This window comes from Arachis hypogaea, chromosome 19 (assembly GCF_003086295.3).
Source record: "Arachis hypogaea cultivar Tifrunner chromosome 19, arahy.Tifrunner.gnm2.J5K5, whole genome shotgun sequence".
Classification (NCBI taxonomy): domain Eukaryota; kingdom Viridiplantae; phylum Streptophyta; class Magnoliopsida; order Fabales; family Fabaceae; genus Arachis; species Arachis hypogaea.
Genome location: NC_092054.1, coordinates 135,313,175 through 135,326,712, shown reverse-complemented (window position 1 = coordinate 135,326,712; position 13,538 = coordinate 135,313,175). Strand labels below are relative to the sequence as shown.

General features: G+C 38.2%; 1 non-coding gene across 1 annotated transcript; it reads right to left on the bottom strand.

Moving 5' to 3' along the window:
• Window positions 1-1,209: 1,209 nt before the first annotated feature.
• On the bottom strand, window positions 1,210-1,317 carry LOC112781746 (small nucleolar RNA R71). The gene has a single exon (XR_003192506.1). It is a non-coding gene; the product is annotated as a small nucleolar RNA R71 (small nucleolar RNA).
• Window positions 1,318-13,538: the final 12,221 nt, after the last annotated feature.

Here is a 13,538-nt window from a genome sequence, read left to right as displayed (position 1 = left end):
ACATTTTTTTCAAGTTTTCATAATTTTTCAAAATCAAATCTTTTTCAAATCATATCTTTTCAATCATATCTCTTTCAAAATCAATTTCTTTCCATTTTATATTTATTTTTACTATTTTCAAAAATCCTTGCTTCAATTCAAGATTTACTTCAAAATTTTCAAGTTGTTACTTGCCTATTAAGAAAGGATCAAACTTTAAATTTTAGAATCATATCTTTTAATTTCTTGTTAGTCAAGTAATCAACTTTAATTTTAAAAACTTTCTTTTTCTAAATTGATTTTCAATCATATCTTTTCAATCACATCTTTTTCAAAATTAATTTTCAATCATATCTTTTTAATTTCTAATTTCAAAATCTTTTTCAAAAATCACTTTATTTCTTTCCCAATCTAAATTTTTGAAAATCTCAATCAAATTTTCAAATTTCTTTTAATTATTTCAAAATCTTTTTAATTTATTTTCAAAAATTCTTTCCCTCTTCTCACATCCTTCTATTTAAGGGACTAACACTCCTCCTCAAGGTGCAATTCGAACTCTATCCTTCTTTATATGTTCGAATTCTTTTCCATCTACCTCCTCCTTCTATTCTTCTTTTCCTCTGACACCTCAAGGAATCTCTATACTGTGACATAGAGGATTCCCTACTTTTTTGCTCTCTTCTCTTTCATATGAGCAGGAGCAAAGATAAAGGCATACTTGTTCAAGCTGATCCTGAACCTGAAAGGACCTTGAAGAGAAATCTAAGAGAAGCGAAAGCACAATTCTCTCTAGAGGGCCTAACAGAGCTTTTCAAAGAAGAAGAAACCATGGCAGCCGAAAACAACAATGCCAACAATGCAAGGAAGGTGCTTGGTGACTTTACTGCACCTACTCCCGACTTTTATGGGAGAAGCATCTCAATCCCTGCCATTGGAGCAAACAACTTTGAGCTTAAGCCTCAATTAGTTTCTCTAATGCAACAGAATTGCAAGTTTCATAGACTTCCATTGGAAGATCCTCATCAGTTCTTAGCTGAATTCTTGCAAATCTGTGACACTGTCAAGACCAATGGGGTTGACCCTGAAGTCTACAGACTTATGCTTTTTCCTTTTGCTGTAAGAGACAGAGCTAGGACATGGTTGGATTCACAACCTAAAGAAAGCCTGAACTCTTGGGAAAAGCTAGTCAATGCCTTCTTGGCAAAGTTCTTTCCACCTCAAAAATTGAGCAAGCTTAGAGTGGAAGTCCAAACCTTCGGACAAAAGGAAGGAGAATCCCTCTATGAAGCTTGGGAAAGATACAAGCAATTGATCAGAAGATGTCCTTCTGACATGCTTTCAGAATGGAGCATCATAGGAATTTTCTATGATGGTCTGTTTGAACTATCCAAGATGTCATTGGATAGCTCTGCTGGAGGATCTCTTCATCTGAAGAAGACGCCTGCAGAAGCTCAGGAACTCATTGAAATGGTTGCAAATAACCAATTCATGTACACTTCTGAAAGGAATCCTATGAATAATGGGTCAAATCAGAAGAAAGGAGTTCTTGAGATTGATACTCTGAATGCCATATTGGCTCAGAATAAAATATTGACCCAACAAGTCAATATGATTTCTCAGAGTCTGTCTGAAATGCAAGCAGTAACATGCAGTACTAAGGAAGCTTCCTCTAAAGAAGAAGCTTATGATCCTGAGAACCCAGCAATGGAAGAGGTAAATTACATGGGAGAACCCTATGAAAATACCTATAATCCTTCATGGAAAAATCATCCAAATCTCTCATGGAAGGATCAACAGAGACCTCAACAAGGTTTCAACAACAACAATGGTAGAAGAAACAGGTTTAGCAATGGCAAGCCTTTTCCATCATCTTCTCAGCAACAGACAGAGAATTCTAAGCAGAGTCCCTCTGACTTAACAACCATTGTCTCTGATCTAATCAAAACCACTCAAAGTTTCATGACTGAAACAAGGTCCTTCATTAGAAATTTGGAGGCACAATTGGGTCAGCTGAGTAAGAAAATTACTGAACTCCCTCCTAGCACTATTACTAGCAATACAGAAGAGAATCCAAAAAGAGAGTGCAAGGCCATAACCACATCTCACATGGCCGAACATGGAGAGGAGGAAGAGGCAGTGATTCCCACTGAGGAAGACCTCAATGGACACCCACTGACCTCCATGGAGTTCCCTAATGAGGAACCATAGGAATCTGAGGCTCACGCTGAGACCATAGAGATTCCATTAAATTTACTTTTGCCATTCATGAGCTCTGATGAGTATTCTTCCTCTGAAGAAGATGAAGATGTTACCGAAGAGCAAGTTGCTAAGTACCTTGGAGCAATCATGAAGCTAAATGCCAAGTTATTTGGTAATGAGACTTGGGAGAATGAACCTCCATTGCTCATCAAAGAACTGGATGACTTGACTAGGCAGAGATTACCTCTGAAGAGACAGGACCCTGGAAAGTTCTAAATCCCTTGTACCATAGGCACCATGACCTTTGAGAAGGCTCTGTGTGACCTAGGATCAAGCATAAACCTCATGCCTCTTGCTGTAATGGAGAAGCTAGGGATCATTGAGGTACAAGCTGCAAGAATCTCACTGGAGATGGCAGACAATTCAAAGAAACAGGCTTATGGACTTGTAGAGGATGTCTTGGTAAAGGTTGAAGACCATTACATCCCTGCTGATTTCATAATCCTAGAGACTGGGAAGTGCATGGATGAATCCATCATCCTTGGTAGACCCTTCCTAGCCACAACAAAAGCTGTGATTGATGTTAACAGAGGAGAATTGATCATTTAAGTGAATGGAGACTCCCTTATGTTTAAAGCTCAAGGATATCCCTCTGTCACCATGGAGAGGAAGCATGAAGAGCTTCTCTCAATACAGAGTCAAACAGAGCCCCCACAGTCAAACTCTAAGTTTGGTGTTGGGAGACCACAACCAAACTTTAAGTTTGGTGTTGAACCCCCATATTCAAACTCTAAGTTTGGTGTTGGGAGGTTCCAACATTGCTCTGAACATCTGTGAGGCTCCATGAGAGCCCACTGTCAAGCTATTGACATTAAAGAAGTGCTTGTTGGGAGGCAACCCAATCGTTACTATTCTATGATAATTTTCTATTGTTATTTATGTTTTCTGTAGGTTGATGATCATGTGAAGTCACAAAAACAATTGAAAAAGCAAAAACAAAGTGAAAAACAGAATGAAAAATAGAACACCCTGGAGGAGATAGTTACTGGAGTTTAAACGCCAGTAAAGGTAGCAGAATGGGCGTTAAACGCCCAGTCTGGCACCATTCTGGGCGTTTAACGCCAGAAAGGGCACCAGACTGGCGTTTAACGCCATGATTGGCAGAAAGGGGGCATTTTGCACGCCACTTGGTGCAGGGATGAGATATCCTTGACACCTCAAGATCTGTGGGCCCCACAGGATCCCTATCTACCTCATCATCCCAATTCAAACCACTTTCCCTCCCAAACCCACCCATAATGGCCGAACCATACACACCCCTCTCACTCCTATATAAACCCATCTTCACTCCTTCATTTTCACACAACCTAAACACCACTTCCCCCCCTTGGCCGAAACACAAAGCCCACTCCATCTCCTCTATTTCTTCTTCTTCTACTCTCTTCTTTCTTCTTTTGCTCGAGGATGAGCAACCTTCTAAGTTTGGTGTGGTAAAAGCTAAAGCTTTTTATTTTTTCATAACCATTTATGGCACCAAAGGCCGGAGAAACCTCTAGAAAGAGGAAAGGGAAGGCAAAAGCTTCCACCTCCGAGTCATGGGAGATGGAGAGATTCCTCTCAAGGGTGCATCAAGACCACTTCTATGAAGTTGTGGCCAAGAAGAAAGTGATCCCCGAGGTCCCTTTTAAGCTCAAAAAGGGAGAATATCCGGAGATCCGACATGAGATTCTAAGAAGAGGTTGGGAAGTTCTCACCAACCCCATTCAACAAATCAGAATCTTAATGGTTCAAGAGTACTATGCCAATGCATGGATCACCAAGAACCATGATCAAAGTGTGAACCCGGACCCTAAGAATTGGCTTACAATGGTTCGGGGGAATTACTTAGATTTTAGTCCGGAAAATGTAAGGTTGGCATTCAACTTGCCTATGATGCAAGGAGATGCACACCCATGCACAAGAAGGGTCAACTTTGATCAAAGGTTGGACCAAGTCCTCATGGACATATGTGAAGAGGGCGCTCAATAGAAGAGAGATTCAAGAGGGAAGCCGGTTCAACTAAGAAGGCATGACCTCAAGCCCGTGGCTAGGGGATGATTGGAGTTCATCCAACGCTCAATCATTCCCACTAGCAACCGATCCGAAGCTACTATAGACCGGGCTATCATGATACATAGCATCATGATTGGAGAGGAAGTGGAAGTTCATGAGGTTATATCCCAAGAACTCTACAAGGTGGCGGACAAGTCCTCTCCTTTGGCAAGGTTAGCCTTCCCTCATCTCATTTGTCACCTTTGCAATTCGGTTGGAATTGACATAGAGGGAGACATTCTCATTGATGAGGACAAACCCATCACTAAGAAAAGGATGGAGAAAACAAGAGAACCTCATCAAGAGCATGAGGAAATTCTTCATCATGAAATCCTTGAGATACCTCAAGGGATGCATCTTCCTCCACAAAACTATTGGGAGCAAATCAACACCTCCCTAGGAGAATTAAGTTCCAACATGGGACAACTAAGGGTGGAGCACTAAGAGCATTCTATCCTCCTCCATGAAATTAGAGAAGACCAAAAAACCATGCGAGAGGAGCAACAAAGGCAAGGAAGAGACATTGAGGAGCTCAAGAACTCCATAAGATCTTCAAGAGGAAGAACAAGCCGCCATCACTAAGGTGGACCCGTTCTTTAATTTTCTTGTTCTTTATTTCCCTGTTTTTTGAATTTTTATGCTTATGTTTATCTATGTTTGTGTCTTATTACATGATCATTAGTGTCTATGCCATGAAGCTATGAAAATGAATCCATCACCTTTCTTAAAAGAAAAATGTTTTTAATTGAAAAAGAAAAAGAAGTGCATGAATTTCAAATTTTAAAACAGTTTAATTATCTTGATGTGGTGGCAATACTATTGTTTTTCTGAATGAATGCTTGAACAGTGCATATTTTTGAATTTGTTCTTTAAAGAATGTTAAAATTGTTGGCTCTTGAAAGAATGATAGAAAAAGGAGAAATGTTATCTGATGATCTGAAAAATCATAAAATTGATTCTTGAAGCAAGAAAAAGCAGTGAAAAGCTTGCAAAAAAAAAAAAGAAAGAGAAAAGCAAGCAGAAAAAGCCAATACCCCTTTAAACCAAAAGGCAAGGGTTTTAAAAAGGATCTAAGGCTTTGAGCATCAGTGGATAGGAGGGCCCACAGGAATAAAATCCTGGCCTAAGCGGCTAAACCAAGCTGTCCCTAACCATGTGCTTATGGCGTGAAGGTGTCAAGTGAAAACTTGAGACTGAGCGGTTAAAGTCGAGGTCCAAAGCAAAAAAAAGAGTGTGCTTAAGAACCCTGGACACCTCTAATTGGGGACTCTAGCAAAGCTGAGTCACAATCTGAAAAGGTTCACCCAGTTATGTGTTTGTGGCATTTATGTATCCGGTGGTAATACTGGAAAACAAAGTGCTTAGGGCCACGGCCAAGACTCATAAAGTAGCTGTGTTCAAGAATCAACATACTTAACTAGGAGAGTCAGTAACACTATCTAGATTCTGAGTTCCTATAGACGCCAATCATTCTGAACTTCAAGGAAAAAGTGAGATGCCAAAACTGTTCAGAAGCAAAAAGCTAAAAGCCCCGCTCATCTAATTAATACTGATCTTCATAGATGTTTTTGGAATTTATTGTATATTCTCTTCTTTTTATCCTATTTGATTTTCAGTTGCTTGGGGACAAGCAACAATTTAAGTTTGGTGTTGTGATGAGCGGATAATTTATACGCTTTTTGGCATTGTTTTTAGTATGTTTTTAGTATATTTTAATTAGTTTTTATTATATTTTTATTAGTTTTTATTTAAAAATCATATTTCTGGACTTTACTATGAGTTTGTGTATTTTTCTATGATTTCAGGTATTTTCTGGCTGAAATTGAGGAACCTGAGCAAAAATCTGATTCAGAGGCTGAAAAAGGACTGCAGATGCTGTTGGATTCTGACCTCCCTGCACTCAAAGTGGATTTTCTGGAGCTACAGAAGCCCAATTGGCACGTTCTTAATTGCGTTGGAAAGTAGACATCCTGGGCTTTCCCACAACATATAATAGTCCATACTTTGCCCGATATTTGATGGCCCAAACAGGTGTTCTAAGTCAGCTCAAGAATTCTGGCGTTTAACTCCAAAACTAGCACAAAAGCTGGCGTTTAACTCCAAGAAAAGTCTCTACACATTGAAACTTCAATGCTCAGCACAAGCACACACCAAGTGGGCCCCGAAGAAGATTTCTGCATTAATTACTAATTTCTGTAAACCCTAGGCTACTAGTTCTCTATAAATAGGACCTTTTGCTATTGTATTTTCATACTTTGGATCTTTGATAAGTCTTGTGCTATCTTAGACACGTTTGGAGGCTGGCCTCACGACCATGCCTAGACTTTGTTCTTATGTATTCTCAACGGTGGAGTTTCTACACACCATAGATTAAGGTGTGGAACTCTGCTGTTCTTCATGAATTAATACAATTACTATTGTTTTTCTATTCAACTCAAGTCTATTTCTTCTCCAAGATATTCATTCGCACCCAAGAACATGATGAATGTGATGATTATGTGACACTCATCACCATTCTCACCTATGAACGCGTGACTGACAACCACTTCTGTTCTACATGCAAACAAGCTTGAATGTATATCTCTTGGGTTTCTAATCTAAGATTGGAACCTTCGTGGTATAGGCTAGAATTATTGGCGGCCATTCTTGAGATCCGGAATGTCTAAACCTTGTCTGTGGTATTCTGAGTAGGATCTGGGAAGGGATGACTGTGACGAGCTTCAAACTCGCGATTGTGGGGCGTGTGACAGACGCAAAAGGATCAATAGATCCTATTCCGACATGGTCGAAAACCGACAGCTGATTAGCCGATGTTGTGACAGAGCATCAGGACCATTTTCACTGAGAGGACGGGATGTAGCCATTGACAACGGTGATGCCCAACATAAAGCTTGCCATGGAAAGGAGTATGAATGATTGGAAGAAGGCAATAGGAAAGCAGAGGTTCAAGGGGAACAAAGCATCTTCATACGCTTATCTGAAATCCACCAATGAATTACATAAGGATCTCTATCTTTATTTTATGTTTTATTCATCTTTTAATTATCAATCCTCTATCACCATTTGAATCTGCCTGACTGAGATTTACAAGATGACCATAGCTTGCTTCAAGCCGACAATCTCCGTGGGATCGACCCTTACTCATGTAAGGTTTATTACTTGGACGACTCAGTGCACTTGCTGGTTAGTTGTGCGAAATTGTGACAAAGTGTGATTCACGTTTGAGAGCTCCAAGTCTTTGGCGCCATTGTTGATGATCACAATTTCGTGCACCAATCATCCTCCAATAGGATTTTGTGCTTGCATCTAGCTGGGCTTATGCCCTTAAGGTCACTTATGGACCACCCAAGAGCTGTCTTGTGTGTCCTTAGCACTTGAAGTAGTGCTTCCTCTTCCAGTGGATTTAAAGCAGAGCTTATGATCACCGGATAGGTTTCACCTTCTCCCAGAAATGCATATTTCAGGGATAGTGGTAATGGCTTGAGCTCGGGTTTAAGAGGTTTCTCCTCTTCCTGAGGAAGTCTCAGAGGCTCTTTCGATTCCTCTGAATCCTCTAAATCTGGCTGAACATCTTTAAAGATGTCTTCCAGCTCTGATTCGAGACTCGCAGCCATGTTGATCTCCTCTACTAAAGAGTCAATGAGATCAACTTTTATGCAGTCTTTTGGTGTGTCTGGATGCTGCATAGCCTTGACAGCATTCAACTTAAACTCATCCTCATTGACTCTCAGGGTTACTTCCCCTTTTTGGACATCAATGAGAGTTCGTCCAGTTGCTAGGAACGGTCTTCCTAGAATGAGAGTAGCACTCTTGTACTCCTCCATTTCCAGCACTACAAAGTCAGTGGGAAAGGTGAATGGCCCAACCCTAAATATCATGTCCTCAATCACGCCTGATGGGTATTTAATGGAGCCATCAGCAAGTTGGAGACATATCCGGGTTGGTTTAACTTCTTCAGTCAAACCAAGCTTTCTGATAGTGGATGCAGGTATTAGGTTGATGCTTGCCCCAAGATCACATAAAGCTGTCTTGGTACAATTACCCTCTAATATGCATGGTATCAGAAAGCTTTCGCGATCTTTAAGCTTTTCTAGAAAGCTTTTCAGAATGACTGCACTGCATTCTTCAGTGAGGAGAACTCTTTCATTTTCTCTCCAATCCTTCTTATGACTCAAGATCTCTTTCATGAACTTGGCATAAGAAGGTATTTGCTCAAGTGCCTCTGCAAACGGAATCTTTATTTCAAGAGTCTTGAGATAGTCTGCAAAGCGGGTAAATTGCTTATCCTGCTCCTCTTGGCGGATTTTTTGAGGATAAGGCATCTTGGCTTTGTATTCCTCAACCTTAGTTGCTGCAGGTTTATTTCCTACAGAGGTGGTTGGAGAAGCCTTTTTAGAGAGGTTGTTATCAGCACTTGTGTGTGTCTGATCCCTCACTGGCATTTGAATGCCAGAGTTAGAAGCTGGAGTGGCGTTGGATGCCAACTTCTTACTTGTTCCTGGCATTTGAACGTCAGAACTGAGCTTCCATTGGGCGTTTGACGCCAAATCCTTGCCTGTTTCTGGCGTTTGAACGCCAGAGTTATTCCTCTCTGGGCTCTTACTGTCCTCAGAGGGATTTTGGATGGCAGTTTGTTCATTTGTTGGCTTCCTATTGCCTTGAAGTGAGGTATTTAATGTTTTTCCACTTCTTAATTGAACTGCTTGGCACTCTTTTGTTATTTGTTTTGATAACTGCTGTTCTGTTTGCTTCAACTGTACTTCCATATTCAGATTAGCCATTCTTGTGTCTTGTAGTATCTCCTTGAATTCGGCCAGCTGTTTTGTTAGAAAGTCTAATTGCTGATTGAATTCAGTAATTTGTTCTGCAGGATTGAGTTCAGCAGTTACTGTTTTAGCCTCTTTCTTCATGGAAGATTCACTGCTTAGGTACAGATGCTGATTTCTGGAAACTGTATCAATGAGATCTTGAGCCTCTTCAATTGTCTTTCTCATATGTATAGATCCACCAGCTGAGTGGTCTAGAGAAATCTGAGCTTTCTCTATAAGCCCATAATAGAAGATGTCTAACTGCATCCATTCTGAAAATATTTCAGAGGGGCATTTTCTTAGCATCTCTCTATATCTCTCCCAGGCATCATAAAGAGATTCATTATCTCTTTGTTTAAAGCCTTGGATGTCCAGCCTTAGCTGTGTCATCCGTTTTGGAGGGAAGTATTGATTCAGGAATTTTTCTGACAACTGTTTCCATGTCCTTATGCTAGCTTTAGGTTGGTTACTTAACCACCTCTTAGCTTGATCTTTTACAGCAAATGGAAATAGTAATAATCTGTAGACATCCTGATCTACTTCTTTATCATGTACTGTGTCAGCAATTTGTAAAAACTGTGCCAGAAACTCTGTAGGTTCTTCCTGTGGAAGACCGAAATACTGGCAACTTTGCTACACCATGATAATGAGCTGAGGATTCAACTCAAAGCTACTGACTCCGATGGAGGGTATACAGATACTACTCCCATATGAAGGAGTAGTGGGGTTAGCATAGGACCCCAGAGTCTTTCTGGACTGTTCATTTCCACTTAGGTCCATGATGGAGAAAAGAGAATTGATATGAATAGCAGATAGAATATATTTTTAATTTTTTTTTGAAAACCGAAATTAAAATAAAATAAAAGAAAAGAAAATAAATGAAAATTTGATTATGATTTCAAAAATTTGAAGAAAAATAAATAAAAGAAAATTGAAAACTAAATTAATTAATTAAGAAGATTTGAAAAAAGATGTGGGTGAGGATTTTCGAAAAAAAATTGAAGAGAGAGAAATTAGTTTGGAGGTTTTGAAAAAGATATATCTTAAAATTAAAGATACTTGTAAGAAAATAAAATAAAATAAAATAAAATAAAAGATATGAAAAAGATTTGATTTTAAGATTTGAGATTAGAAAAGATAAGATAAGCTAGGTAAGAGAAGATAAAGAATTTAAATTAAAAAGTTTTGAAATTTGAATTTTGAAATTTGGAAGTTGAAATTTGAAATTTGAAATAAGATAAGATAAGATTTTGAAAAAGATATGATTTTTTTTTTAAAAAAGATTTGAATTTTGAAATTTTAAAACTAAGATAAGATAAAATAAAAAATTTTAAAATAAAATCTAAATTTTTAAAAGGAAAATTCGAAAAAATCAATTAAAATAAAGAAAAAAGATATTTTTGAATTCAATGAGGAAAGAGAAAAATAATAAAAAGACACAAAACTTAAAATTTTTGGATCTAATGCTCCTTATTTTCAAAAATTTGGAGGAAAAACACCAAGAAACACCAAACATAAAAATTTTAAGATCAAAACGTAAGAAAGACTCAAGAACACCTTGAAGATTCACAAGAACACGAAGAACAAAAATTCAAAGACTCAAAGGACTCAAGAACATAAAAAAAAGAACACCAAACTTAAAATTTTTAGAAAACCAAAAATAAATTTTCGAAAATTAAATAAAAACTAACAAGAAAACACCAAACTTAAAGCTTGACACAAGATTTAATCAAAGAAAAAGTATTTTTGAAAAAGTTTTAAAAGGAAGATAGCCAATTACCAAGAACATAAGCACAACACTCTAGCCAATTGAGCTATAAATTTAACGTGTTTTAACAAGGTATTTAATAAATAAAATTTTTTTGAAACTAAAAATTTGAAAAAGCACGAGAAAAACAAGAAAAGACACAAAATAAGACAAACCAAAGATCAAACAAGGAAAATAAACAAGAACAACTTGAAGATTAAGAAAGAACAATGAACACAAATTCGAAAATTTAAAAGAAAATAAAAACATGCAATTGACACCAAACTTAAAATATGAAACTAAACTCAAACAGAGAAACTCAATTATCAGTTTATAAAATTTTTGAAAAATTTAAAAAGAAAAAATAAGGATTTAAAAAAGAAATTTCAACCAAAAACAATAATAGAAGACTCTAAACCAACAAGAAAAATTTTTCCTAATCTAAGCAACAAAATAAACTGTCAGTTGTCCAAACTCGAACAATCCCCGGCAACGGCGCCAAAAACTTGGTGCACGAATTGTAAATCACACTTTTCACAACTCGTACCACTAACCAGCAAGTGCACTGGGTCGTCCAAGTAATACCTTACGTGAGTAAGGGTCGAATCCCACGGAGATTGTTGGCTTGAAGCAATCTATGGTTATCTTGTAATTCTTAGTCAGGATATCAATTACAATTATCAATTTGGATTGCGAAAAATAAAAGAGCATGAATTAAATACTTGTTATGCAGTAATGGAGAATATGTTGGAGTTTTGGAGATGCTTTGTCTTCTGAATCTCTGCTTTCCCCCTATCTTCTTCTTCACGCACACAAGGTTCCTCCTATGGCAAGCTGTGTGTTGGTGGATCACCGTTGTCAATGGCTACCATCCGTCCTTTCAGTGAAAATGGTCCAGGTGCGCTGTCACCGCACGACTAATCATCTGTCGGTTCTCACTGATGCTGGAATAGGATCCATTGATCCTTTTGCGTCTGTCACTACGCCCAACCCTTGTGAGTTTGAAGCTCGTCACAGTCATTCAATCCCTAAATCCTACTCGGAATACCACAGACAAGGTTTAGACTTTCCGGATTCTCAAGAATGCTGCCAATGGATTCTAGCTTATACCACGAAGATTCTGATTAAGGAATCCAAGAGATACTCATTCAATCGAAGGTAGAACGGAGGTGGTTGTTAGGAACACGTTCATAGGTTGAGAATGGTGATGAGTGTCACGGATCATCACATCCATCATATTGAAGTGCGAATGAACATCTTAGATAGAAACAAGCGTGTTTGAATAGAAAACAGAAATAATTGCATTAATTCATCGAGACACAGCAGAGCTCCTTACCCCCAAACATGGAGTTTAGAGACTCATTCCATCAAAGAGTACAAAGTTCAGATATAAAAATGTCATGAGATACAAAATAAATCTCTAAAAGTTGTTTAAATACTGAACTAGTAACCTAGGTTTATAGAAAATGAGTAAACTAAGATAGATAGTGCAGAAATCTACTTCTGGGACCCACTTGGTGTGTGCTGGGGCTGAGACTTGAGCTTTTCATGAGCCTAGGCTATTTCTGGAGTTAAACGCCAGGTTGTAACCTGTTTTGGGCGTTTAACTCCAACTTATAACCTGTTTCCGGCGTTTAACGCCAGAATGCAGCATGGAACTGGCATTGAACGCCAGTTTACATCGTTTATCCTTGAGAAAAGTATGGACTATTATATATTGCTGGAAAGCCCTGGATGTCTACTTTCCAACACAATTGAGAGTGCGTCATTTGGACTTCTGTAGCTCCTGAAAAAATCTATTTTGAGTGCAGGGAGGTCAGAATCCAACAGCATTAGCAGTCCTTTTTAAGTCTGAATCAGATTTTTGCTCAGTTCCCTCAATTTTAGCCAGAAAATACCTGAAATTACAGAAAATAATACAAACTCATAGTAAAGTCCAGAAATGTAATTTTTATTTAAAAATTAATAAAAATATAATAAAAAGTGACTAAAACATATTAAAAACTACCTAAAACAATGCCAAAAAGCGTATAAATTATCCGTTCATCAGACAGCTAGTGTTACCTGTTTTGTCTTAGTAACTTCCCTCCCTCGTATACTTTTGACTCTTTGCCGTCTAACCTATTCTTTTCGAAGTGGGAAACTATGAGTAAGAAAGGTGATTAAGTTTTGTCTTTTGTTTGTACTTTCTCTGCTGTTTGTGTTTGTCGTGTTATGGATAAAAAAAGGGGTGGTTGTGGTAGATGAAGATGATCCTTATAGTTGGGTTGACAGTGACATTAGGAGTCGTGTATCTATCTTTAGTACTGTTGAGTTAGTCTCTCAGTTAAATGAGTCTAGGTGGGTAAGAAATAGGGAAAATCTTGAGGTTAGGTTGTTATCTTGCGGTGATGGTGATAGGGTTTGCGAGCGTAGATCCGATTGGTTATACTTTTACCTTTATACTTGTATGTTGACTAAACTGGGTATGAGGCTTCCCTTTATTGATTTTAAGTGTGGAGTGTTGTCGCAGTTGAACTGTGCACCAACACAACTACATCCTAACTCATGGGCGTTTGTTCGAGCTTTCGAGTGTTTAATGGAGTATTTCGATTGTTATCCTTCACTTGGTTTATTCTTTTCCTTGTTTCAAGCCAAGGGTGTATGGAAAGGGGGGTGGGTTAATCAAAGTAGTCATCCAGGCCGTAGTGTCTTCATTTTGTATAAGCAATCTT